Here is a 27354-nt window from a genome sequence, read left to right on the forward strand (position 1 = left end):
GAGTTTTTAGCATGAAGCGCTGTTGAGTTTTGTCGAAGGCCTTTTCTGCATCTATTGAGATAATCATGTGGTTTTTGTCATTGGTTCTGTTTATATGCTGGTTTACATTTATTGATTTGCGTATGTTGAACCAGCCTTGCATCCCATGGATGAAGCCCACTTGATCATGGTGGATAAGCTTTTTGATGTACTGCTGGATTCAGTTTGCCAGTATTTTATTGAGGATTTGTGCATCGATGTTCATCAGGGTTATTGGTCTAAAATTCTCTTTTTTTCTTGTGTCTCTGCCAGGCTTTGGTATCAGGATGATGCTGGCCTCATGAGATGAGTTAGGGAGGATTCCCTCTTTTTCTATTGATTGGAATAGTTTCAGAAGGAATGGTACCAGCTTCTCTTTTACCTCTGGTAGAATTCGGCTGTGAATCTGTCTGGTCCTGGACTTTTTTGGTTGGTAGGCTACTAATTATTGCCTCAATTTCACAGCCTGTTATTGGTCTATTCAGGGATTCAACTTCTTCCTGGTTTAGTCTTGGGAGGGTGTATGTGTCCAGGAATTTATCCATTTCTTCTAGATTTTCTAGTTTATTTGCATAGAGGTGTTTGTAGTATTCTCTAATGGTAGTTTTTATTTCTGTGGGATCAGTGATCATATCCCCTTTATCATTTTTTATTGAGTCTATTTGATTCTTCTCTCTTTTCTTCTTTGTTAGTCTTGCTAGCGGTCTATCAATTTTGTTGATCTTTTCAAAAAACCAGCTCCTGGATTCATTGATTTTTTGAAGGGTTTTTTGTGTCTCTATTTCCTTCAGTTCTGCTCTGATCTTAGTTGTTTCTTGCGTTCTGATAGCTTTTGAATGTGTTTGCTCTTGCTTTTCTAGTTCTTTTAATTGTGATGTTAGGGTGTCAATTTTAGATCTTTTCTGCTTTCTCTTGTGGGCATATAGTGCTATAAATTTCCATTTACACACTGCTTTAAAATGTGTCCCAGAGATTCCGTTATGTTGTGTCTTTGTTCTCACTGGTTTCAAAGAGCATCTTTATTTCTGCCTTCATTTCGTTATGTACCCCGTAGTCATTCAGGAGCAGGTTGTTCAGTTTCCATGTAGTTGCATGGTTTTGAGTGAGTTTCTTAATCCTGAGTTCTAGTTTGATTGCACTGTGGTCTGGGAGACAGTTTGTTATAATTTCTGTTCTTTTACATTTGCTGAGGAGTGCTTTACTTCCAACTATGTTGTCAATTTTGGAATAAGTGGATGTGGTGCTGAGAAGAATGTATATTCTGTTGATTTGGGGTGGAGAGTTCTGTGGATGTCTATTAGGTCCGCTTGGTGCAGAGCTGTGTTCAGTTCCTGGATATCTACCAAGCAGATGGAAAACAAAGAAAAGCAGGGGTTGCAATCCTAGTCTCTGATAAAACAGACTTTAAACCAACAAAGATCAAAAGAGGCAAAGAAAGCCATTACGTAATGGTAAAGGGATCAATTCAACAAGAAGAGCTAACTATCCTAAATATATACACACCCAGTAGAGGAGCACCCAGATTCATAAAGCAAGTCCTTAGAGACATACAAAGAGACTTAGACTCCCACACAATAATAATGGGAGATTTTAACACCCCACTGTCAACATTAAACAACTAGTATCATTTTAACTAATATATCCAGACATGAAAAATGTAGTAGAAAAGTACAGAAGTGAGACTAGATGTCTGAGGGAATCTCCCCAGAAGAGATACTATCTGAAATTTAAAAAGGAAACAACCAAAAACGTCCAGAAAATTTCTCCCAAAGTGAATTGCATTTTAGAAAGAATCTGGGTTGGAAGATAAAGAGCTTTGTGAGTAGGCAAGGACTCAAAACTGCTAGAATTTCCCAAGCTGTCCAGAAGACATGCACTGATAGGAAAGGCCAACACTGGAAGCATGCATCATCTTCTATTTCCTACTCTCATCCAACTGGGTTAAGTTCAATGTGCTTTCCTGGGCATGTGCTGTTTGCTCAGGGCCCTGTGTTAAAGCCAATGGGAAAACAAACAAACAAATTTTTTTTTTTTTTTTTTTTTTGAGTGATTTCATTTTTGCCAGGTGAGTGCAATGGACCTCTGCCTCCTGGGTTCAAGAGATTATCCTGCCTCAGCCTCCCAAGTAGCTGGGATTACAGGCATGGGCCACCAGGCCCATCTAAATTTTGTATTTTTTTTAGTACAGACAGTGGTTCTCCATGTTGGACAGGCTGGTCTCAAGCTTCCGACCTCAGGTGATCCACCCACATTGGCCTCCCAACAGTCATTTTTTCTTTCAGGAACTTTCCATCTTAAAGAAGGAAGAATGGACTTGGCCTTGAATGAGGTGGTGGGTGGTAATGTTAATTTCTTTCACGTGTTCTCACCTTTGTTTGGCCTTCTCTCATGAGTTGGAACGTAAGTAACAACAGCCAGAGGACATTTCGAGTGACTATAAACCAGATATCACTGAGATTTCAGGAGGAGAATCTCCATTCACAGATTATTTCTCCTGTCCTAGTAATTTGTCTGTCAAAAGTGGATTTGATTCATTTATACTGAATGTTACTATGTACTGAATAGGTTTACATATATCATTCTGTGTATGGCACAAGATGTTTCTGAGAGTGACATTCCTACAGTCATTTAAAAAGGCAATGTATGGTTCAGAGTGAACCTGTTTGCCCAAAACTATCCAAGCAAAAAGAGACAGAGGAGGGATTTGAACCTGGCACTGTACAATATACTCCCAGAGTTATGTCCACTCCCCTACAGTTTCCATCTTACCCCATACCTCATTTCCTTCCCTTGAGATTTTGATTTTTTTTTTAGGCAGAGTCTTGCTCCGTTGCCCAGGCTACAGTGCAATGGTGCCATCTCAGCTCACTGCAACTTCCACCTCCCAGGTTCAAGTGATTCTCCTGCCTCAGCCTCCTGAGTACTTGGGATTACAGGTGCGTGCCACCATACCGGCTAATTTTTGTATTTTTAGTAGAGGCATGATCTGCCCATCTTGGCCTCAGGTGATCTGCCCATCTTGGCCTCCCAAAGTGCTGGGATTACAGGTGTGAGCCACTGTGCCTGGCCTCTCTTGAGATTTTTCTAACCCTTATTTTCTCTCTGCCAAGTCGCTGTTTCCCTTCAGAGCTTCCCCTTCTTGAGACTGAAATCTCAAGCTGCAATTTACACCTCACTCCACTTCAATAAACCTGGGAGGGAGGGAGGAAGAAAACAAAATAGCTCAGCAGATGTTTCCGGTTACATTTTTTTTTTCAAGTGCAACTTGCTAATGTGGAAGTTTATTTTGGGGCCTGCCAGTGTTAGCAGATGTTTGAGAAGACGAATACCTGCTTAGGCAATTATACATAGAAAGTGATAGCAGGTTTGCATAAAGAGTCAGTCTTTAAAAATGGATAATATAATAGACTTTCTCATACAGATTCAGCACGTTTATGCTAGATTAATTCTTGCAGTCTGATTTGGACCCTATATTTATTCTTGAACCTTTATACTTATAAAAATGAGGCCACGCAAAAGGAGAGGTAGAAATAGATTGTGCCTACAGACGCCAGCTAGAGAATATAATTAGAGAAAATAATGCCTAGAAACTCTGACACTCAGAGGCTGGAGATCCTATTAATTGCTGCTATGTTGTTTTTGGACATAAATATTTACACTTCATTTCTCATTAAAATTCTCCTTCTTAAAATATTAAACCCAGACCTCTGATTGCTGGATAATTAATAGCAAAATAACACATCAAGATTTTCAAGAAATTGAAGGTGTACATTTTCCACTCTAGGTATTCTCATGGTGGGGAAGGTAGATACCCAACAATTCCACTCAGCAAATATTCACTGTGTATCTACTCAAGTATTGAGATTCCGAGGTAAGTAGGAAATAGCTCCACCTCTTCAGCAACTTAAGTCTCCTAAATATCAAATAACAAAGCTGATAGGTTCTATAGACCTCACATAAACATTTCCTACTGAATGAGGAGTAGTTGTAGGAATAAACTTTTGACAAGCTTAAGGCCTGCCTAGACCTACAGGATGAAAGTGTAACCAAGAAATTTTCCTTTGAATGGTAATGGCAGGTTCATAAAAATTTTCTGATGTGATCTCCAAGATACTTACTCCCAGTAAGTATCATGGGAAATGAGGTGCTTTTTTTGGAGACTTGATTGATGGACAGGAGAGTTTTCTCTTTAGTTGGCAAACATAGCAGAGATGTCTGCTTTGATCATGGTCTGTATATATTTACATCTGACATTCTTTACTGTACTTGTATCATTTATCTGAGTCTGCTCATAATTTTCCAACAAGCAATACATCCATGTGTCCTCAGTGTGGAAGGCTAGTGTCTATCAAGGCACTCCACCATTTGGCATCTCTCTGCATCTTTCATTTCATTTTCAGTGACAACCCCAACCCACACAACAATACCAACCCTCTAAGGGGTCCCCAGATCTGCCAAGCTACTTTAAAACCCCATATTTTGCAGATACTCCTCTTCTGTATGGAAACCATTTGCTCCCAACTTTTGCTTCAGAGCAATAAACTATTCATTGTTGAAGACCATGTACTGGCGTCTCCAGATCTTAAAGATTTTCCTGATCCATTCTTTGTCTTTTCAGTGTGCCAGGTACTTAACTTCTATTCTTGTTATTACCCTACAGCATTCACAGTATAATTTGCATGCACATCCCCCCAAATAGCTTTGACATCCTCAAAGATGGGAGCATGCACCATACTCATCTCTATAGCTACTCCCTCAGTATACACCTGGCACAGAGTGGGGGCTCAATACAAATCTGTTGTATTTCTGCTTTAGTCAGAACACTTTCTCATGGGAATAACAGCTTTCAGAATCACTGAGGCACTGAAAAGAGAGTTTTGATTCACTCGAGTGGGAAGCACTGGGTTGTGCTGATCTCAGGTGTAACTCCATCCAGTGACTCCAATTTCTAGGACTTGACATCATTTGACGCTGGCTCCACTCTTCTCTGAGGACTGGCCTTATTCACATACAGTTTAAATGGGCTTTTGCTAAGTAGTGGTGGCATGATGTTCTGGGATTGCATTCTCGTATTTTATGACCTAAAAGAAAAGAAAGAACATGTGATCATATATAAATTCTCAGCGATCATATATAAATTCCCAGGCGAGATTCTGATTGGTCAGGACTGGGTCTCAATGCTGATCCCTGAGGGCACTCGCTAGTTACATGGATAAGCTAAGATTGTTGGGGGCAGTTCTGGAAGAGTGATCTGCCCACCCCAACAGCTATAGGGTACTGTGATTATCAGCCACAAAAAAACCACACAGGGGGGCAAAGAAAGAAAGGTGTTGAGTGGGACCAAAAGAAGCGGAAAAGGGACCTTCAATAGAAAAAAAAACAAGAGTTGTTTGTTACTCTAATTACTTTAGCATTTTGTGTGACATATAGGGAGTGCTTAGTAGATGTTCACTTACGGAATGAATATGCAAATACATGGATTGGAATTTCTTTGTTTCATCCCATCAATGATGTACATATACATAGAAACAGCTCAGCCCCATGTGTTTTATGATTGTAACTTCATTCCTTTGTTCAAGACCCAGACTCTCTTCAGGCTCACAATATACAGTATTCAGCTTCCAACAGAAAATTTTCATTTAAATATATTAAGAGATTCTCAATTCAGCAATCCAGCTGGACTTCTTTTAGACTTCTGCCCACAAGCACAGGCATCAATCTGTTTCCTACAAAGTGTTGTTTGTTGTGATAATCTCACCTCCAGCAAATGTTCCTATCTTTAACTCCTTGTTATTAAAATTGTGTACAGAAAGCTCAGGGAAAATAAAACCATGGGCTGAGAGTATCTGACAATATCATACAGTAGAAAGGAAACTTGTTTAAGAAATTGACAATTAGTGTTAGGTATATCTTTAAGTCTAACTCACCTTGGACATGTTACCTCTATCAGCCACTATTTTATCAATAAAGTAACAATTTCATTAGATGATTTGTGGTTAGCATTAATTCTCTACGCATGCATAGAAGATTCTTTTTTTTTTTTTTTTTTGAGATGGAGTTTTGCTCTTGTTGCCCAGGCTAGAGTGCAATGGCATGATCTCGGCTCACCGCAACCTCTGCCTCCCGGGTTCAAGCAATTTTCCTGTCTCAGCCTCCCGAGTAGCTGGGATTACAGGCATGAGCCACCATGCCTGGCTAATTTTGTATTTTTAGTCGAGACACGGTTTCTCCATGTTGGTCAGGCTGGTCTCGATCTCCCGACCTCAGGTGATCTGCCCACCTCAGCCTCCCAAAGTGCTGGGATTACAGGCGTGAGCCACCATGCCTGGCCTAGAAAGTTTTTATGACAAGTACACGATTTGGGAAACCACAGTTTTATTTAAACCAGCAGAACCCAAAATACGGCATCTTCATTAGTCTTCAAGACTAATCTGTTTAGCCAGCAAACACAATTTAACTTGGTGCTTTGGGTTAGACCAAATTATATGACTCCACATAAATTTCAAACTGTTCCTTTTACTCTGTTTTTGTCAACTATTTTATGCCTCTCCCAAAAGATCTGATGTACTACTCTCTAGGAACTCTCTTTACTTTTTGACTTCTGTAGCTTCGCTGATGCAGTTTCTTACACCAAGAAAGTTTCTCTCCTCCACATGTACCTGTTCATATCCTATCTATCCCTGAAGGTCCAGGAAAAGACAATCGGCTCTGCAAAGTGTTCCTATTTTCCAACTTGCCTTCTCTCATCTGGATGCTTCTCTCCCTTTCCCCTTGAGCTCTTAAAACTCTTTGCTTGTACTTTGGAATAGCAGTGAAGGCATTCTACCTTGTGTTATAGTTATTTAGCGATTTATCTCCTCTGCCCCTCTGGAATGCAAGCACCTTTCACTTAGGATAGGATGTTCTGTGTAGTTGAGCACAGATGGGTTTTTCAGGAAGCCAAGTCATGACCAAATTCCAGCCATGATGCTGCATCCTTGGGGGAATCACTTAATCTCCATGATCATCATATTCCTTATCAGTAAAACTAATAACCACTGGAATATGGGAAAGGCAAAATGAGATCATCTAAGTGAAAGCGCTTAGCACTCTGCTCTGAACATGGAGCACTTTTGTTTTATTACACTTACTTTTAGTGAATACCCCTAAATATCTGTTGATGTCTTTACTCTTTATTGCACTTTGAATAAAATGCAAATTTCTCATTAGGGCTGACAAGGCTGGACATAATCTGACTCCTACTTCTCCTCTCTGACCTCACTTTTTTTTAAATTTTGGTTTGTTTTTAATACCTTTATTTGGCTGTATTTGACATACAATAAACTGCACATATTTAAGTGTAAATTTTGTTAAATTTCAGCATATATATACACTTGTGAAGCAATCACCACTATCATAATAATTAAGAATTCGTACCCTACAAAGTTCCCTTGTGCTCCTTTGCAATGTTTTCTTTCAACACCTTCCCTGACATCCCCTTTTTCTATCTTCAGGCAGCCACTAATCTGTTTTTTGTCGTGGTACATTAGTTTGCATTTTCTAAGATTTTCTATAATAAAATCATAGAGTATGTGCTCATTATTATCTGGCTTCTTTCACTCAGAATATTTATTTTGAATTTATCCCTACTGTAGAGTGTACCAATAGTTCATCACTGTTTTATTGTTGAGTATTATACTATTCCATGGATATGCCACAGTTTGTTGAACCTTTGAGCTAATTCCAGATTTTAACTATTGCAGATAAAGCTGCTAGGCACATTTATATGCAAGTGTCTATGTAGACATATATATTCATTTTTTAAAAACACCTAATAGTGGTATGGCTCGGTCATATGATAGTACAAGTTTAAGTTTTTAAGAAATTGCCAAACAATTTCCAACGAGTCTGGGCACTTTACATTCCCTCCAGTAGTGTATGCAAGTTTTATTTGCTCCATATCCTGGTCAACACTTTTGATCATCAAACTTTTTAATTTTAGAAACTTTGATAGGTGTATAATGGTAAGTCAAAATGGTTTATTTGCAATTCCATGGGGGTAAATGATGCTGTACATATTTCCATATGCTTATCTGCTATTCAAATGTCTTCTTTAGTAATGATTCTGTTCAATCATTTTTCTATTTTTTAATTGGTTTGTTTTCATATCATTGAGTATCATGAGTCCTTTATATATTTAAGATACAAGTGATTTATTAGATATATGCTTTGCAAATATTTTTCCAGTCTGTGGCTTGTCTTATTCCCTTCACAATGTCTTTTGAAGGATAGAAGATTTTACTTCTGATGAAGTCTTATTTATTATTATTAAATAAATTATTATTTTTATGAATTGTACTATTGGCAGTGTATCTACGAAGAAGTTTTTGCATAGCCTAAGTTTACAAAGAATTATACTACTTTTACTTTTAGAGATTTTATAATTATTCATTGCATTTAGATGCATCATCCATGTTGATTTAATTTTTATATGGTACAAGCTATAAATTGAAGAATAATTTTCGCATATGTGTATTTTATTTTTCAGTACTGTTTGTTGAAGACTTTTCTTTCTCCATTGAATTTCTTTTGCATCCTTGTCAAACACATATGTACAGATATATTTCTGGACTCTTTATTCTGTTCTATTGATTTTTTGTCAATCTTCATGTTAATTCTACACTAAATTTATTCCTCTAGGTTTGTAATAAGAACTGAGGTCCCAAAATAAAGTATTATTTGTCTTCTTTCTTTTCAAAACTGTTTTGTTGTTTTAGATTGTTTGCTTTTTTACATAAATTTGTTTGTTTGTTTCTTTGTTTGTTTGTTTGTTTTTGAGACAGAGTCTCACACTGTTGCCCAAGCAGGAGTGCAGTGGTGCGATCTCGGCTCACTGCAAGCTCCACCTCTCTGGTTCACGCCATTCTCCTGCCTCGGCCTCCTGAGTAGCTGGGACTACAGGCGTCCGCCACCATGCCCGGCTAATTTTTTTGTATTTTTTTAGTAGAGATGGGGTTTCACATAAATTTTTAAATAAGCTTTTCAATTCCTAGAAAAAAGTAAAGAGTGTTGGGATCTTCTTGGTTTGCATTTAGTCCATAGAACAATTTGTGAAGCATCAACTTTTTAAATACGTAAAATCTCCTTACATATAAACATGGTGTATCTCCACATTTATTTAGATCTTTAATTTATTTCAGTGATATTGTGTAGTTTTCAGTGTAGATGTCTTTTATATCTTTTTGTCAGATTTATATTTAAATATTTTATATTTTCATGCTATTATTAACAGTACTTTGTTTACATTTTAATTTCTATTGTTCTTTGCTAGGATAAAAAATACAACTGATTTTTGTAGCTTAATATTGTATCCTAAATGCTTTCTAAACTTACTTATTACTTTTAGTTGTTATCTTTTTTAAAAAAAGTGTAAAAGATACATTGGATTTTTCTACATAAATGATCATACCATGTGCAATTTTTTAAAAAATTACTTCTGTCTTTCCCATGTAAATGATTTATTTCTTTTTATCTTCAGTAGCAAGGGCTCAAACTTTTAGTACAATGTTGAATAAAAATAGTAACATTGAGTGAGACGGTGAGACTCTCCTGATGGTATTCAGTCTTTCACCATTAAGTATGATGTTAGCTATAGGTATTTTGTAGGTTTTTTAAAATTAGGTTAAGACCGTTCTCTTCTATCCTTACTTTTCTGAGAGTTTTAAAAATGGGTATTGAATTTTGTCTTCTTTTTGCTCATATACGGTAATATAGACTTTCTTTTTTGTGATTTGTTAATATGGTTAATTATATTCACTAATTTTAAAACATAAAGCCATATTTGCCTTCCTGGGATAAACCTCCTTTACTAATAATATACTACCCTTCTTCATATTGCAAGTTTTGATTTCCTAAAGGCGGTTTAGAATTTTTGTCTATGCTTTAGAAAAAGATTGTTCTGTAGTTTCATTTTCTTATGAAATGCTTGTTTGGATTTGTTATCCGTATAATGTGGCTTCGAAGAATGAATTGGACAGTTTTTTTTTTTTTTTCATTTTCTAGAAGAGTTTGTGTCAGATTATTTTTACTTCTTCATTAAGTAATTTGTGAAATTCACTAATAAAATTATCTGGACCTGGATATTTCTTTGTGGAAATATTTTCACTAAAATTAAGTGCCTAATAGATACAAGGATATTTATGCAGTCTTTGTTTGTTCAAGGTGCTATAACAAAATACCATTAAACACGGTAGCTTATGAGGAACATAAATTTATTTTTACAGGGCTGGGGGCTGGGAAGCCCAAGATCAAGGTGCCACAGACTCAGTGTCTGGTCAGGGCCTCCTTCCTCACAGATGACACCTTCTTGCTGTGTTCTCACACAGTGGAAGGGCAGACTTAACTCTCCGAGGTCTCTTTTATAAGGACACTAATGCCAATCATGAGTGCTCTCCTCTCATGATATAATCACTCTCCAAGGCCCCATCCCCTGATACATCACCTTAGAGGTTAGGATTTTAATATATGAATTTTCAGAAGACATAAACATTCCATTCATTGTGCCACCTATTTTTGAGTATGCTTCAATTTGTGTCTTTCAAGGAATATATCCATTTCATCCAGGCTATCATATTTACAGATATAAACTTATCTGAAATATTTCTTTATGCTTTTAAAAAAGTTTTATCTTAACTGACAAATAATAATTATCCATCTTTAATATCTGTCACATCTATACTAATGTCACCACACTCATTCTTATAGTAATTTTTTAAATTTTTTCTGTTTTCTATTGTATTTATTTTCATTCTAATAATTTTCTAATACTTTATCTTTTAATCTTTATTAATAATTATTACCTTTTCTGTTTCTTTTGGGTTTAAGTTCGTTTCCGTTCCCTTAAAGTAGAAGCTAAGGTCTTTGATTTGAGACCATTCTTCCAATTAGATACATACATGTCATTCCATAAGTTACCCTTAAATTCTGCTTCGGTGGCATCCTAAATATTTAATTATGGGTTGAGAGGTTTTTGTTTGTTTGCTCTTCTTTAGTACTTTAAAGACACTACCCAATTGCCTTCTTACATGCTTTATTTTCTTTGGGTTGTTTGTTTGTTGTTTCTTTGTTTTTGAGACTGAGTTTCACTCTTGTGGCCCAGGCTGGAGTGCAATGGTGTGATCTCAGCTCACTGAGACCTCCGCCTCCCGGGTTCAAGCGATTCTCCTGCCTCAGCCTACCGAGTAGCTGGGATTACAAGGCACCTGCCACCATGCCTGGTTAATTTTTATATTTTTAGTAGAGAAAGGGTTTTGCCATGTTGGCCAGGCTTGTCTCGAACTCCTGACCTCAGGTGATCTACCCGTCTCAGCCTCCCGAAGTGCTGGGATTATAGACATGAACCACCACACCTGGCCTTACATGCATTATTTTCAATGAGAAAACTGTTGTTACCCTTGGCCTTGTTTCTCTATAATATTTTTTTCTCTGCTTTTCAGATATTTTGCTTTATCATAGTTTTAAGAAATTGCATTATTATGCATCTTGGCATAGTTTGGTTTATTCTTCCTGTCTTTAAGGCTCATTTAGTTTCTTGAAACTATAGGTCTATTGTGTTCCTCAAAATTGGAAAAAAAAATATTAGCTATTATTTTTGTCAATGCCCCACCCCCCTCCTTTACACACACAACCTCCCGTTTGAGGAATCCAATGTCACATACTTCTGGTCGTTAAGTTTTCCCACGGCTAGTGACACTCTGTTCACTTTTTTATAATTCTATTTTTCTTCCTATGCATTATTTGATAGTATTTTATTGCCATACTGCTTTTTAAATGTAATATTTAACTTACTTTTATTCCTATTCATTGTATGTCAATCTCAGAAATTATTTTCAAATCTAGGAATTTAGTTAAGTCTTTTATATTCCTCCAATTTCTCCATTTTACTTTTTAAACATGTAAGAAGCAGTTGTAATGAAGATTCCCAACTTCTTTTTTGCTAATTCTAACATCTGTGTTAATTCTGTGTCAGTTTTTATCTATTGACTTATCTCCACATGATAAACTATATTTTTCTGCTTCTTTACATGTTTGATTCATTTTTTTAGGATGCTAGACATGGTTATTTTTACTTTGATAGCCATAGGATACTTGAGCCTTTTGTGGGGAAACAGTTAAGTTACTTAACAGTTTTATTCTTTTAGGTCTTTCTTTTATTATGTGTTATTGGGGAACAGAGCAGTAGTCAATCTAAGGCGGTTATTCCTCACTCTGAATATTCAATTCTATTCCCTGTGGATTTTGTGGTGTACCAGTGCAGCTGGTAAAATCAAGGACTATTACCATGCTGTGTATGTGCTGGGTACTAGTTCTTCCAGGTGGTTCTTTACTTGGCCTGTAGCAGTTTTTTCACTTGTATGTTCAAATCAGTACTTAGATGAATATTTGAGAGGAAATCTCTAAAGATAATACATGTCATTTTTCTGTGCATGCCTTTTATCTCCATTTTTCTGTCTTGTCAACTTAATTGGTTTCCTTGGCTTTCAGCTCCATCTCCTCAACTCATGGAGTTCACTGAGCTCTATTTTAGTTCCCACTCCCTACAATGTGTCCTGGAAACTTTCTCAAGGCATTAAGCTGGGGCATTCTTAGGGCTTCTCATGATTATTTTGTGTCTTTCAAATTCATTCTTCCTTTTTGCTTGGTATATAAAGTTTTGTAAAGAGTTATTTCATATATCCTGCTTATTTTTTTTGTTTTGGTAGTTTCACATGAGAACTGATTTCTCTTCATGTATAGACATATTCATTAAGTTTTCCTTTCCTAATTTGGAAAAAACCTGGCTTATTCACATCTCAAGCCCTTTAGACTTGCTTTTATTTTTTTTTTCTGCCTAAAATACTTTACCCAAGAACTCTACAAGGTGACTGCTTCTTATTATTCAGGTCTTAGTTCTAATGCCAGCTTTTTGAGGACACTTCTTTTGGCAATGTTAATAAAGTAGAACATCCTCACCAAGTTATTTCTGTACCAGTGCCATGCTTTTTGTTTTCATAGCACTAATTTCCATCAATAATTACTTAGTTGATTTGTATACATTCTGTCTCTTGCTAATTATTAAAATGTAAGCTCCTTGAAAGCAACGTTCTTGTTTACTTTCCACATTATATTCCGAGAACCTACAATGGTGCTGACACCAAGAAGTTTTAGTATTTCCTAAAAGAAAAATCATGTTACATTTTAAGAATTATGTAAAAATAGGTTTATAATATGTGCATATGAATGTTTAGATAACTAAAGTGGCTTAGAAAAAAAAATTATCTCACATAACAAATGAACCCAAAGTAGACTAGTTTCAAGATTAGTTAATTCAGTGGCTCTGTGACATCATCAAAAAGGCAGGTTCTTTGTATCTTTCTGCTTTGTCATCTGTACTGCATTGATTTTCTTCTTGGCCTGGTCTCCCTTTTGCTCCCAATGGCTGCCATAGTTCCAAGCAGCAAGTAAAGACAGCTTTCAGATCATAAGGAAATGCTGTTTTCCTCTAGCCCTTTTTAAAGGTGAAGAAAACTTTCCTAGAATCTTTTTAATGACTTTCCCCACATCTCCTTGGTCAGCCATTAGTAACCATTCCCAAATTAATTGGTGGTAGAGGGAATGGAAATTACCAAGTTTGGCTTACACCAGTTAAGATTCAGTTTCATACCAGCCCTCCCTTTCCAAACTGTAGGTTCTGTTGATGGCTCTTTTCCCATCTCTCCCAAGCACTTAGCTGCCTGAAGTTGTCAAGAATAGAGTTCTCTTAGGGGAAACAAAAAAAGCAAAACATAGGAAGTATGTAGTTAGGTAGGCTGCTACAGATTATTTTATTAGAATAAGAATGTGTAATTCAAACATTTAAATAAACTTATTTTGGCTCTTTTAGGTAATGTCTCAACTGCTTTAAATATTTGCTAGAGTGTGAGACAAGCCTTCTGATGTCAGCTGAGTTAAACAGGGTTTTTAGCTTGCATTTCTAGTCTTTCACTTTGTGTAACATCTCCAATTCTCGACCTTCTTTTCTGGTATTTTGCCCACCACTGATGCACATTGTCAACTGAAAATACTGTTTTCACAAACTTCCAACAAGCTGGCAAAGGGATTTCTAAAGTGGAAACATATTTCTTTTTTTCTGCTTAAAAAATAGAAATTTAATCATAGTACATTTCTTGTCATTTTATACCCATTCAAAAATATTTACAGCTGATTCTATTTACAGTGAATCTACAAATCTTACTAAATATTTTGAGTAAGAAGATTATGCTATGCTTAATTCATCTTTTGCACAGTTCTTGTACTCACAGTTAATAAAATTATATTATTTCACACCAGGGATGAATCCTAGAGATCACCTCATCAACTTTGTTGTTGGAAGTGTGGAAACTGAGTCTGAGGAGATTAATCAATTTCATCAAAGTCAAATGCAGATGTGTGTTGGAGCTGACTCATATCAATTCATGAGAACCAACTGTGGGCATCTACCCCGACCCCATTTTCAGTGTTGTCAAATTGTTACCTTGAAATTGGCTCTTGTGGGAGTATCTACATGATGGAAATTGGCAAAATGCTACCAATCAGGATTTTTTTTTTCTTTCCTGAAGCAAAGAAATGAAAACTGAAGTACTGGTTGTTAAACATTTACCACTGCACCACACAATTAGTAACAGGCAGGGCAAGATACAGAATAGTAAAATTTAAGATTCAAGGAGGTTGTTATAGCCATAAACCAGTAGAAGTCACTAATATTGATGCTTATTTGAATTACCATTAATGTTAGGTTGGTGCAAATGTAATTGTGGTTTTTGCCATTAAAAGTAACTTGCCCGGCCAGGTGCGTTGGCTCACGCCTGTAATCCAAGCACTTTGGCAGGTCGAGGTGGGAGGATCACGAGGTCAGGAGTTTGAGACCAGCTTGGCCAGCATGGTGAAACACCGTCTCTACTAAAAATACAAAAATTAGCTGGGCGTGGTGGCACATGCCTGTGATCCCAGCTATTCAGCTATAGGTTTAATAATGGACTCTTGAGTAGTGATTAAAAAAAATGACTTAGGTAGTTAACTAGAAACCAGTAAAAAGAAATATTAAAAGTTAGAGCCAAAATGTTCTGGGAAAGACACTTGAAGATGGCCACATACAAATGAAAACAATAAGTGTCAATGTTTATTCTTCATGTTAATGTCCACCAGAAAACATCCACCTCAGAGGAACCTCCGAATCACGAGGTAAGCAGGACAATTCATGTAGGCAAGAGCAACCAGCCCCTGTATCCTCAGCCACCCAGTGCTTGGAAAATGGGCCCATGATTGGGATAGCCTTGGTGGCAGGGAGGCAAGTCATAGTTTGAGTATACCAGCATGGATTCTTGCCATACCTAACCACAGGTCTCCTGCTGCTGTATGCCTGAACTTTTAGAGGCACAGATGGACTTTAAGTCCTTGATATGGCTCCATCCTTTGAGCAGTCTAGCCTGCATCTTGGCACCTAGGTTGTGTTGGGGTCAGTGGTTGGCTTGAAAGCAGTATGTCTTTACTGGGACAGACACTCATCCCTGACATATGTTTGCCTTCCCTATCTTCAATAGCTTTGCCAGCAGCAATTTGAAAGTGTGTAGAGAGTACCTGATTAATAAACACAGATTTCACTTTAAGCTTATTTCTCTCTTATTTCGAAGACCCTATGAGAAAAACAACTGCCTTCAACTAATACTTAAAATAACTACTCCTTAAGATTATTTTGAAAATTAGCATATACAAATGACCATAATAATGTCTAGCATGTGGGATATTCTTAGTGATGCCTATTCCCTTTCTATTGTTAATAACTATTATGATTATTAGCAATAATGTGATCACTACTATTATTATCATTTCCATGGCATTTCAACGGAACAGAATTTTTACTTTTCTTTGTTTTATATATCATGACCCAATTAAGTTCTGAAGTTTCATTTTTATTATCTTTAGGTGCTCAATAATTCATTCCCACCCAATATAGCAGACCTGACCAAACAGATGAATGGAGGATGGCATTTGAAATATGTGTATTCTTTATGAACATTACCAGGGAGAGTGCTTTCTAGGATTTATTAAATCTACAGTTGGGGTTCACTCACAAGATAATACAGGATGCAAAGGAACAGCATTGATTAAGTGCCAAGTTGGTACCATGTGTTCTGCTGCATGTGAGCTCATTAATGCCCAGAACAAACTCTGACTTCCTGTCATTGATTCTAATTTACAGGTGAGGCATTCAAGCAAATAGATGTTGAATCACCTGCACAAGGTCATGTATTTTGTACATGACAGAAGGAATATCTCCTCCGAGTTAAATTAATTGATGCTATTTGCTGTATGTTTTAATCCTAATAAAGGGACCATATACAAGTCTCAGAAAAAGCAAAGCATCCACCCTCTGAACTCAGCCCAAAAGCAGGAATGTTGAAGGTGACATTCAGACCCTGAGGCACATCAGATTCACTGTCGGCCATACGTCCCAGTTAGTTGCCTCTCTCACTGTGTCTTTCAGAATAGCCTATTTTGGTCCCAAAGCCATCAGCAAACTTGAAATAACTGAACCATGTAACAAGAGCTTATAAAAACAATAAAAGAAAGAAAGAAATGCTTGCAGAGACAGGTGCCCTCCTTGTGATTGTACAATTTGTGAAACTCTCAACTCCAAAGGGGAATTCCACAAGGACTTCTCAGTACCTGAGGCTGGTAGGAAAAGAATCAGAGACACAGGTCAGTTTCTCTTTCTGCTTTTGCCTTTATCTTTTATGGTGATTCATCCTGTAATGCGAGTCAAATAAACTCACTATGGGTTTATTTTTACTGTTTATTTATGGCTTGGTTATGGCAGATCCTTTTCATTCAAATGCACACACGAATAAAAGGCCAATTCTAAAATACCTTTTGGAAAAATCATGCTCTCATGGAAAAATAAAGTATGAATTTTGGAATCACAAACTTGTGTTCAACTCCTGCTCTGTCACTTACTCTCTATGTGACCTTAAGCCTAGTCCCTAATGTCTTTGAAGCTCAATCCTGGCTTAGGTTAAAGGATATAAAAGGGATTCCAGTGGGGTATCATGAGAATTTTTTTAATGGAGTTGCAGATTTTTAGTGTGATATTAAATGAACATCAAAATCTCTGATTTATTCACTTTCTTCTTTCAGTTTGATCATAACTGGGGGGGGGGGGCTTATTTTAGAAAACATAGTAGACTTGGAAGCAGAAAATCTGAGCTCTCATCCAGCTTCTAGCTTTCCCTGACCATGTTCTGTTAGCAGGATGAGATAATAGGATATAAACAAAAGCATAGAAACAACAGATTTGCTCACCTGAAATCTTGGGCCACCCCATCACCTGCTCATATCTCAGTTTTCAGGAGACTAATGAACCTTAGGCCATCTGCCAAGGTAGCAAGTAACTACCAACTCCAACACAGATACTAAATATCCATGTGACCTTGAGCTAGAGGCATGAATTTGAGCAAGAAGCATGATCTTGAGTAAGAGGTATGACCTCTCTGAATTTCAGATGCTCATTTCTAAAATGAGATTCTTAATAGTATCCATGTCAGAGGGCAGTTATGAGCACAAAGTGAGGCAGCACTGAATAAGCAGCATCTGACAACTTACACTATACTTACTAGTTATTTTTAATTGATTTTTTAAGGGAAACTTAAATTTGAGATGGCTGTTTACCTGTTCATTCACGTGTCTGCTCATGTCTGTAATCCCAGCACTTTGGGAGGCAGAGGTAGGTGGATCACCTGAGGTCAGGGGTTCAAGACCAGCCTGACCAACATGGCGAAACTCCATCTCTACTAAAAGTATAAAATTAGCCTGGCATGGTAGTGCATGCCTGTAATCCCAGCTACTCAGGAAGAGGCAAGAGAATCACTTGAACCCAGGAGGTGGAGGTTGCAATGAGCCAAGATTGTGCCACTGCACTCCAGCCTGGGCAAAAAAGTGAAACTCCGTCTCAAAAAAAAAATAGTTTACTTAAGCATTGATTCAAGAAGTATTTCTGGAGCAATGGCTGCATTCCAGGCACTGCTGGCAGTTTAGAGAAGTGTCAGACATGGTGACTGTCCTTCAGGAGCTCACAGGGGTAAAGTACAGGGCAGAGGTGCCATCAGATTCAGGATGCTGGCAAGTGCTGAAAATGGAGGCATATAAAGAGTGTGATGAGAGCACCTGACCTCTGGGAGAAAATAAAAAGGAACTTGAGCCTCCAGTTCTCACTGATGCTCCGTTGACACATTGAGTGATATTTTCGGAACTGTTGAAGATGATCTCACATGTCAGGTCTTCTCATCATGGAAAACGTTTCCAATTTATATTTCATTGTGGCTTGAATAAGCCAAGGTGCCAATAAATGAGCAATATTAATTATAGGCTGTTTTCATTGTGGCTTGGATTTTCTAGATTTTCATTGGTTGAGCAAAATCCTCACTCTAGAAAGGCTATTTCACCTGCTTGGGAACATTTCTGTGGCTACTTCTACCAGAAATGTGTACCAGTTTGCTGCTGAAAGGAGCATTTTTGCAGTCAAAAGATATCATTTTAGAAAGTATGAGAAGGAAGAACAAAATCATTCACACTTCCTTTAGAAAAATCTAAAAAAATGGGTAGTGATGTGACCTTAACAGGTGAAATAATTAAGACCGAGTTTTAGAATATTTTAAATCATGCACAAGCATATGTTTCCCTCTCTTCTGCTATATCTGGAACACAATAAGCACTGGTTTGAGAGACTGGAGCCTTAGCGTCTTCTCTAATTAGCCATGTGCTCTTGAGCGAGTCAAAACCACTCTGAGTCTCTGTCTCCTCATTTGTAAAAAAGAGATAACTATAAGACTTAATGTTGAGAAAAAACCCTGTAGTCAATGAATCATAGGAGACATTTAGTAAATAATATCTATTAATGATGGTGATGACAATGATGTGGTACATATTTTTTTTTAATCTCAGCTGCTTATTTTAAATGAAGCCTGTCAAAAAACCTCCTTGCAGGCTGCACTAGCATGTGATTATAAATTGAGTTAAGAGATTGGAAATCTAGAATAGAGATATGAGATAATGGCCCAGGGGGAAACTGGAGAGTGAGCCTTTAATAATTTCATTACGAAAAGAAGTACTTGAGCATGTAAATATCCCCAATGGACCTTAGTAAGACTGTGAAACTGGGAAAAATCAGAGAACTCTGGGACTCTAAACCTCCTAAACCTAGTGAAAGCTTCTGTCTGTTACTTCCTTAGGTGGATGAGTCTTCTGACACTTCAGTCAGCCAAGGGGAGCTTATGGAGGGCCTCTCTGAATTAGTGAGAGGATCTGAGACTATAGATCTTACCTTGTAAAATATGAAAATTTCATAGGTGCACCAACTACCATACATCCATGTGCAAAATTAGGTGTAGGTCAAAGGGAGTGTATTAGTCCACTTTTACACTGCTGAGAAAGACATACTCAAGACTTGGCAATTTACAAAAGAAAGGTTTAATTGGACTTACAGTTCCACATGGCTGTGGAGGCCTCACAACCATGGCAGAAGGCAAGGAGGAGCAAGTCACATCTTACATGGATGGCAGCAGGCAAAGAGAATTGTGCAGGGCAACTGCCATTTTTAAAACCATCAGACCTTGTGAGACCCATTCACTATCATGAGAACAGCACGGGAAAGACCCGCCCCCATAATTCAATCATCTCCCGTGGAGTCTCTCCTACAACACGTGGGAATTGTGGGAGCTACAAGATGAGATTTGGGTGGGGACACAGAGCCAAACCCTATCAGGGAGTACAACACTATAGGATGATGCCTGCCAGGTTAAACATGGAGCTTAGTGGGTTTTACAGTACAAAAGCCTGAGCTGCAGAACACCTTGTGTAAGTGGTAAGAAGCAAAGTGTGATGAATAGCTAATTCTGGAAAGCTCAGGAGTTTTGCCTAGTAAGTACATAAAACTGCAGGAAGGGCTGGGAGCGGTGGCTCATGCCTGTAATCCTAGCACTTTGGGAGGCCGAGGCAGGTGGATCACAAGGTCAGGAGATTGAGACCATCCTGGCTAACACAGTGAAACCTCGTCTCTACTAAAAATACAAAAAATTAGCTGGGCGTGGTCGTGGGCACCTGTAGTCACAGCTACTTAAGAGGCTGAGGCAGGAGAATGCTGTGAACCCAGGAGGCGGAGCTTGCAGTGAGCCGAGATCGTGCCACTGCACTCCAGCCTGGGTGACGTCTCAAAAAAAAAAAAAAAAAAAAACTGCAGGAAGACAATGCCCAGTTCTTCTTCAACAGTAGCTTGGTGCACAAGTGCAATAGCCAGCTCCACTGTATTAGGGGTGATTCTGTAATTATTGATAAATTCTGGGTATTGTAATACCATCACATTCAGCAACAGAAATTCTAGCACTTAACAGCACCCTGATTTCTCACAAGGGTTTGGAGCCACTGAGATGGGGAGGATGAAGAAAGACCTGAATAATGGCTAACTCCCAGACATATTTGATTTATTAATTATCTATTGCTGTGTAGCAACTACCCCAAAACACAATGGCTTAAAACAGTGTGCATGTATTATATCATAGCTTCTGTGAGACAGGAGTCAAGGAATGACTTAGCTGGGGTATCTGCTTCATGGTCTCTTACAAGGCTGTAATCCAGATGCTGGCCAAGGCCACAGTCTCATCTGAAGGTCCAAGTGGAGAAGGATGAATTTCCAAGCTTACTCAGATGATTGCTGGCAGCATTTTACTTCCTCATGAGCTCTTGGCCAGATGCCTTCCTCTGTTGGTATTGACCTCACCCTCCCCATAGAGCATTTCACAACATGAAAGCTCAAAATTATCACATGAGAAAGTAAGAGAGAAAGAGTACCAGCAAAAGAGAGAGTACTAGCAAGACAGAAGTCAGTCTTTTATAGCCAAAATCATGGAAATTACATTGACTACTTTTGTTAGATTTTACTCATTAGAAATGGGTCATTAGGTCAAATCCCTCCTCTAGGAAGGGAATATAAAAAAGGTTTGAATATGAGGCAGTGCAGGTCTGCAGGGGCCATTTTAGTAGGCTGCCTGTCTTAGTCCTTTTGGGCTGATATAACAAAACTACCATAAACTGGGTGCCTTATAAACAGCAAGCATTTATTGCCCGCAGTTCTAGATGCTGGGAAGTCCAAGATTAGCATGCTGGCAGATTCGATGTCTGGTGAGGGCTCTCTTCCTGGTTCATAGGTGAAGCTTTTTTTCACTCTCAGCATCCTCACATTGAATAAGTGGCTAGCTAGTTCTCCAGGGTTTCTTTTATAAGGGCACTAATCCCCTTCATATGTGACGAGCCCTCATGCCCTAACCACTTCCCAAAAGATCCCGCCTTCTAATGCCATCACTGTAGGGGTTAGCATTTCAACATGTGAGTTGGGGAAAGACAAAAATTCACAGCATGGCATCACCTACCACATCTGATATAGGAAATGTCAAGTTGTAAGGATCCTGGTCTCCTCTCTCATCATCTCGGTTTGTTTTTTTTTTTTAATCTGTCTCATTATTTGGGTTCTGATACTCTTTTTGGAAAATACTTTTTGCCCCATGCCTACTTTGATGTATTTTAAAAAAATTCTTTTTGTTCTGAGAATCTCTGAGAGAGTGAAAACAAACAAATAAAAAAACCTAAAAAATGGCCATTGGAATTCCCAAAGTTAGACCTAATTCTAATACAACTAATTACACTATATTGTGAACTAAGGAAAAACTACTTTATTTTCTAATCCTCATCTTTAGCTGTGAAATGGAGCTACTACAGAATATAGTATAGTGATTATTGTAATGGAATTTGGAGTCAGATATTCTGGATTGGATACTAGAGTTCTCATTTCCTAGCATTACTTCATTGTACAAAAATATTTTACATTTTTTGTCTTTTTAAAATTCCATAAATCACGTGAATTAGAATCTGTGTGCAATTTATAGATGAGGAAACTGAAGCTTAGAGAAGTAAAGGTTTCAGAAAAATTCTTGGCATCCAGTATGTGGCATAAATTGTGGCTACTATTCATTTTTAATTTTCTTTTTAATTTTCTGTTTGCATATGAAATGTATAAAAATACATGCATAAAGTCATCTCATTCAATGATTGTTGAATAAAGACATGTTTTGTTAGATTCTCATTAGCAATTCAGGTTAGAGGTTAAGTGTGTGGTCTAGAGAGAAACCCTCCGGGCTCAAATACTGACTTTACCATTTCCCAGCTGTAAACCTGGATGGAATAGATAAGAACATGGACTGTGGAGCCCAGCTTTCTGGATTCAAATCCTGGTTCTGCCACTTACTAGCTGCGTGAGCATGGTAAAATTACATAACCTCTCATTGCCTCTATTTTCTCAACTGTCAAATAAAGAGAATAGAACCTACCTCTTAGGTTTGTCTAGAATGCTAACAAAAATAAAATGTTTTGATACTTAATACAATGACTAAAGCAAAATAATTATCACCAGATGTTAGCTGAATAGCTGATTCCTGTAGTTCTCAGGATGGCCAGCACTTGCATAAACAATTGTGAATCCTATTTGTAGACTTCTGTGATTCAAATGCTTTTTTCTCTCCAAAATTCATGTTGAAACTTAATCCCCAATGCAATAGTATTAAGAGGGGGGGCCTTTAGGAGGTGAATGAGTCATGTGAGCTCCAGTTTTATGAATAGGATTAGGTGTCCTTATATAATAAAAGGACTTGAAGAGAGTTTTCGCTTTCTGTCTCTTCTGCCACCTCCAAAGAATGCACCAAGGGAAGCAGACAGCAGCCCTTACCAGACACATTCTGCTGGCACTTTGACCTTGGACTTTACAGCCTCCAGAATTTGGAGCAATAAACTTCTGATCTTTACAAATTACCTAGTCTCAGGTACCTTATAGCATCAAAAGATGAGCTGACACATAGACTAATAGGTCAAGCCTTACTAATTAAGTGATGCTAGATAAGTCATGTTCAATTTCTGTTCCACAGTTTTTTCATCTCTACCACACTGGGTCAGTTTCTTTAGTGAAAAATAAGCACATATCCAGTTCGGGAGCTGAATTAATAATTTTCTTTAATTGTCTTCCTCCTTCCTTTTTTTTTTCTGCCATCCTTTCTTCCCTCCCCCATTTCTTTCTTTCTTCCATGTTTTGAAGTCCTAAGTTGTTATATATTACCAATAACAATGTACTTTTCCTGACCCTGGATCAAACCAATACACAATGGGCCACTTCACTATACTATATACATATACCTATATATGTGTATATATGTGTCTCTTTATATATATATACATATACATATATACACACACACACACATATGTATATTAACTAAAGGATTCTTTATTCTGGGTCATGATTTATGTAAATATTTTCAGAGTATTCTTTGATTTGTCACAGCAATGCACACATTTTTCTCAGTTTTCAGATGATAAAGCAAAGAATTAGAGAATGCTATTAACAAGCACAAAGATTCAAGCAGAGAAGTGGGGATCCCCATGACCACTGCTAGTCAATGAGCCTCATTTAGAGTGCTCATTCTCCTATATTTTGGATAGTGTATTTTCTGTGTTCATAGAAGTCCCTCCTAACATGCCAAACCTAAAAATGCTTGATAAAATATAGTAAATATTTAAAACGCATGGATGAGTTGGTATCAGAGTAAATGCAATTGATCCCTAGTGGGTAACAGTGATAAGACAGTGTGCGTCTGGAGGTGGAGTGAGCACTGTGTCTGCATTGACACGACAGGGTGGAGAAGGACCCCACGGATGCCTGGTGACCTAGTGTCTGTATTCGAATGGGCTAAATGTGAAGAGGAGAAATCCCAGGTTTTGGGAAAAAAAAAAAAAAAGAGTTAGATCATTGATAAACACACAGGAAACATTCATGAAAACTGATCTACTACTAAATTATAAAGCAACAGTCTCTTCAGTTTCACAGAATAACATACAGGTAATATTTATTGACCACACAAAATAAGTAACAATGTACTAGCAGTTATATGAATCTCAGTATGTGCCGACCACTGCTCTAAGCACTTGTATACACTTACTGAAACCTCATGACAACTCTATTTTGTAGATAATGAAACTGAGGCCAAAAATGGAGAAATGTCTTACATGTCTTCCCAGGGTTAAGCAGCTGAGGAGTAGAGAGTTAGGATTCCAGTGCCAGCAGTCTCGCTCCAGGCTCCTGCCTCTCACCGCTCCAGTTATTGCCACTCGATTGCAGTGACTTTAAACTCCAACATTTAGTGGTTCATGACATGCAGACACACACACAAGCTTTGAAATGTACATTAAATATAATGATGTCATAAAAATTAGAAAACACTTAGAATTTAAATATAAAAATTATTTTTGTAGAATTTTTCTAAAACAGTACTCAGGAGGAAGTATGCAGCCTTAAAAGATTCTATTAAAAAGAAGAAGTAGGGAATTAACAAAATAAACTTTCAAATTTAGAAGTCATAATATAACTAAAGAGATGAACAAAGGTAATGAAAAATGTGAAAGTCCAAATGAACGATGAGAAAAATCACCAAAAGAAGTATCAGTACTCTGATAAACAAATGAAAATTAAGACAATCATTTGGTGAGATTTAAGAAAAAAAAAGTAATAGCATAATTTAAAAAGATTAGTAATGAAAAGTTAGTATTAAGAAATAATCTGGAATTATATACGTTCATTGGTGACTAAAATTATAAACAGGCTTTGTGAGGATTAGGAAATTTAGAAAAACATTTACCCTGATAAGTTTGAAAATTTAGGTACCAATTTTTAATATTAGGATATATGTGTGTATATGTATGCATATATATACAAATATGTGTACAGGTATGTGTGTATATGTAAACTTTCAAAACTATCCAAGAAAGTAAAAAAAACTCAGTGATCTCATTACTTGTAAACATTAAGAAATGATAAAATAACAAAATAACTCTATTGTTTTAAAAATAAATGGTTATGATTTCTGCCAATAAATTGCCAGACCCTAATAGTTTTACATAATCCTAAGTATTAAGAAACTACATGCAATATTATATAAAAATATGCTGTGACCAAATAAGATTTATTCTAGAAATTCAAGATTATTTCAACATTAGACAACCTATTATTGTACTTACTTATACTAATGTATTAAAAGAGAAAAATATGGTTATATCAACAGATGCAGATAAAAACATTCATGATCTATCCATGTGATATAAAAATTAATAAAAATGACCCATTTATAAAGCTAGAATATTAAATATTATTATTAAATGATCAACACTTAAATTATACTTGTCATATTCCCTATTCTAAGCTCTTTATATACACTTATTCATTTAAACCTCACATCACAAAAATTTTCTGAATATGAATGTTATATATAAATAAATAATTTTAAAAAGGCCAAAACTTGTGACAGCTATGAACAGAAACTTCTCAAATGAGAAAATACACATATTTGAAAAGATACTTAGTGTCATAATTCATCAAATACATGTAAAGTAGAAACACAAAGATATATGATTTTGCATTTACCAGATTGACAAAATTTAAAAGGCTTTCATTATCTGGGGCTGATGAAAATGCAGATCATCAGGAAATCTTACTATGTTGTGTGAGTATAAATTTTTATAGGCACTTTGGTAAACAACAGGGCAATTGACCTATCCATTTAAACTTGCACTTGCATTATAAGAAACAAGCCAGAAGCTTAACTGGTACATGTATACCCCAGAGAACATCTGTACCTTGAAACATAGGCAACATTCATGGCAATATTAATACTAACACTCACACTGATACAGATACTGATAGAGATACTGTACTGATATCAATACTAGTGCCTAACATGCTACATAGTGCAGTGGTTCTCAAATCCTAGGTACTATCAGAATCACCCAGAGGGATTATGAAAACACAGTTTGCTGGGCCGCATGCCCAGAGTGACTGACTTAGTAGGTCTTGGCAAGGTCAGAGAATTTGCATTTTTATCAAGCTCTCAGGTGATGCTGATGTTTCTGCTCCAGGCACCACACTCTGGGTACTGTAAATACCATGCCTGCTATGGGACAGTTTCAGTTCTAAGTGCTTTGCACTTGTTCACTCTATTAGCCCTCACAAGAATTGTATGAATAGTAGATAAACTATTATCTCCCTTTGGCAGATAGAGAAATAAAGGCACAAGAGGTAAAGTGAGCTGCCCAAGGTTATACAACCAATTGGGATTCAAACTGGGGAACTCAGGAGTTTGTCCCTGTCTGTGTAATTAACCAAAAACATTTAGGAGTCTCTGGATGGACAGGTGGGGAAACACATTTTGAAAGGAGAAAATGTCAAGCGAAGACTTGGCAGTGTGAGCCCTTTGGGTGCATTCAGGAACTAGAAGAGAGCTTGGGTAACTCGAATACAGGACACTGGAGGCAGAGATAAAACCTGAAGAGAGCGCCGGGCGCAGTGGCTCACGCTTGTAATCCCAACACTTTGGGAGGCCGAGGCGGGCGGATCACGATGTCAGGGGATCAAGACCACGGTGAAACCCCGTCTCTACTAAAAATACAAAACAAAAATTACCCGGGCGTTGTGGCGGGCGCCTGTAGTCCCAGCTACTCGGAGAGGCTGAGGCAGGAGAATGGCGTGAACCCGGGAGGTGGAGCTTGCAGTGAGCCGAGATTGCGCCACTGCACTGCAGCCTGGGCGACAGAGCGAGACTCCATCTCAAAAAAAAAAAAAAAAAAAAAAAACCTGAAGAGAGTTAGAACAAGGTGGCAAGGGTTGTATCAACAAAGGATTTTGTTCTCCAGGTGTGACTCTTCAGACTTCATTCTGATGATTACAGGAGCCACAAGAAGCCTCAGGCAAGAAGGCATAGGATTTGATTTACACTTTTAAATACAGGGCCTGTGGAAGAGCATGGAGGGAAAGAGGCTGGAAGAGAAGAGAACAGTTTGGAAGCTATTTGCAACAGTCTTCATGAGAGCTGATAGCAGCTTGGGCCGCACAGGAAGGAATAGCACAGGGAGGCTGGGGTAAGAGATATTCAGGCACAGCGTCAGCAGGATCTAGTGGCTGACTGGGGTAAGGAGAGAGAAATGAGGCTTAGGCTAATTCCCAACTTCCTGATTTAGTCACCTTGATCATGATGATGTCATTCACTGGAGGGAGGGGTTGGCACTGGGCAAACATGCCTTGTTCAGTACTAGGTCTGAAGGCCCTGTTGGAAGTCTTGGCAACTTTTCCTCTTAAAAACAAGAACAGCTTGCAATGGCTTTCAACTCTAGAATTCCAGAAGACCTGGTTTGCATTCCAGC

At 37.6% G+C, this 27354-nt stretch overlaps 1 long non-coding RNA gene across 2 annotated transcripts in view; it reads right to left on the minus strand.

Moving 5' to 3' along the window:
- Positions 1-4803: 4803 nt before the first annotated feature.
- The window catches only part of LOC131381752 (uncharacterized), a 96671-nt gene continuing 74120 nt past the window's right edge, over positions 4804-27354 (minus strand). For both annotated transcript variants that reach the window (XR_009210662.1, XR_009210663.1), the window contains one exon: positions 4804-5099. This is a non-coding gene — a long non-coding RNA (uncharacterized LOC131381752). The remainder of the gene's footprint in view (positions 5100-27354) is intronic.

The sequence above is a fragment of the Hylobates moloch genome, unplaced genomic scaffold (assembly GCF_009828535.3).
Source record: "Hylobates moloch isolate HMO894 unplaced genomic scaffold, HMol_V3 SCAFFOLD_17, whole genome shotgun sequence".
Lineage (NCBI taxonomy): Eukaryota > Metazoa > Chordata > Mammalia > Primates > Hylobatidae > Hylobates > Hylobates moloch.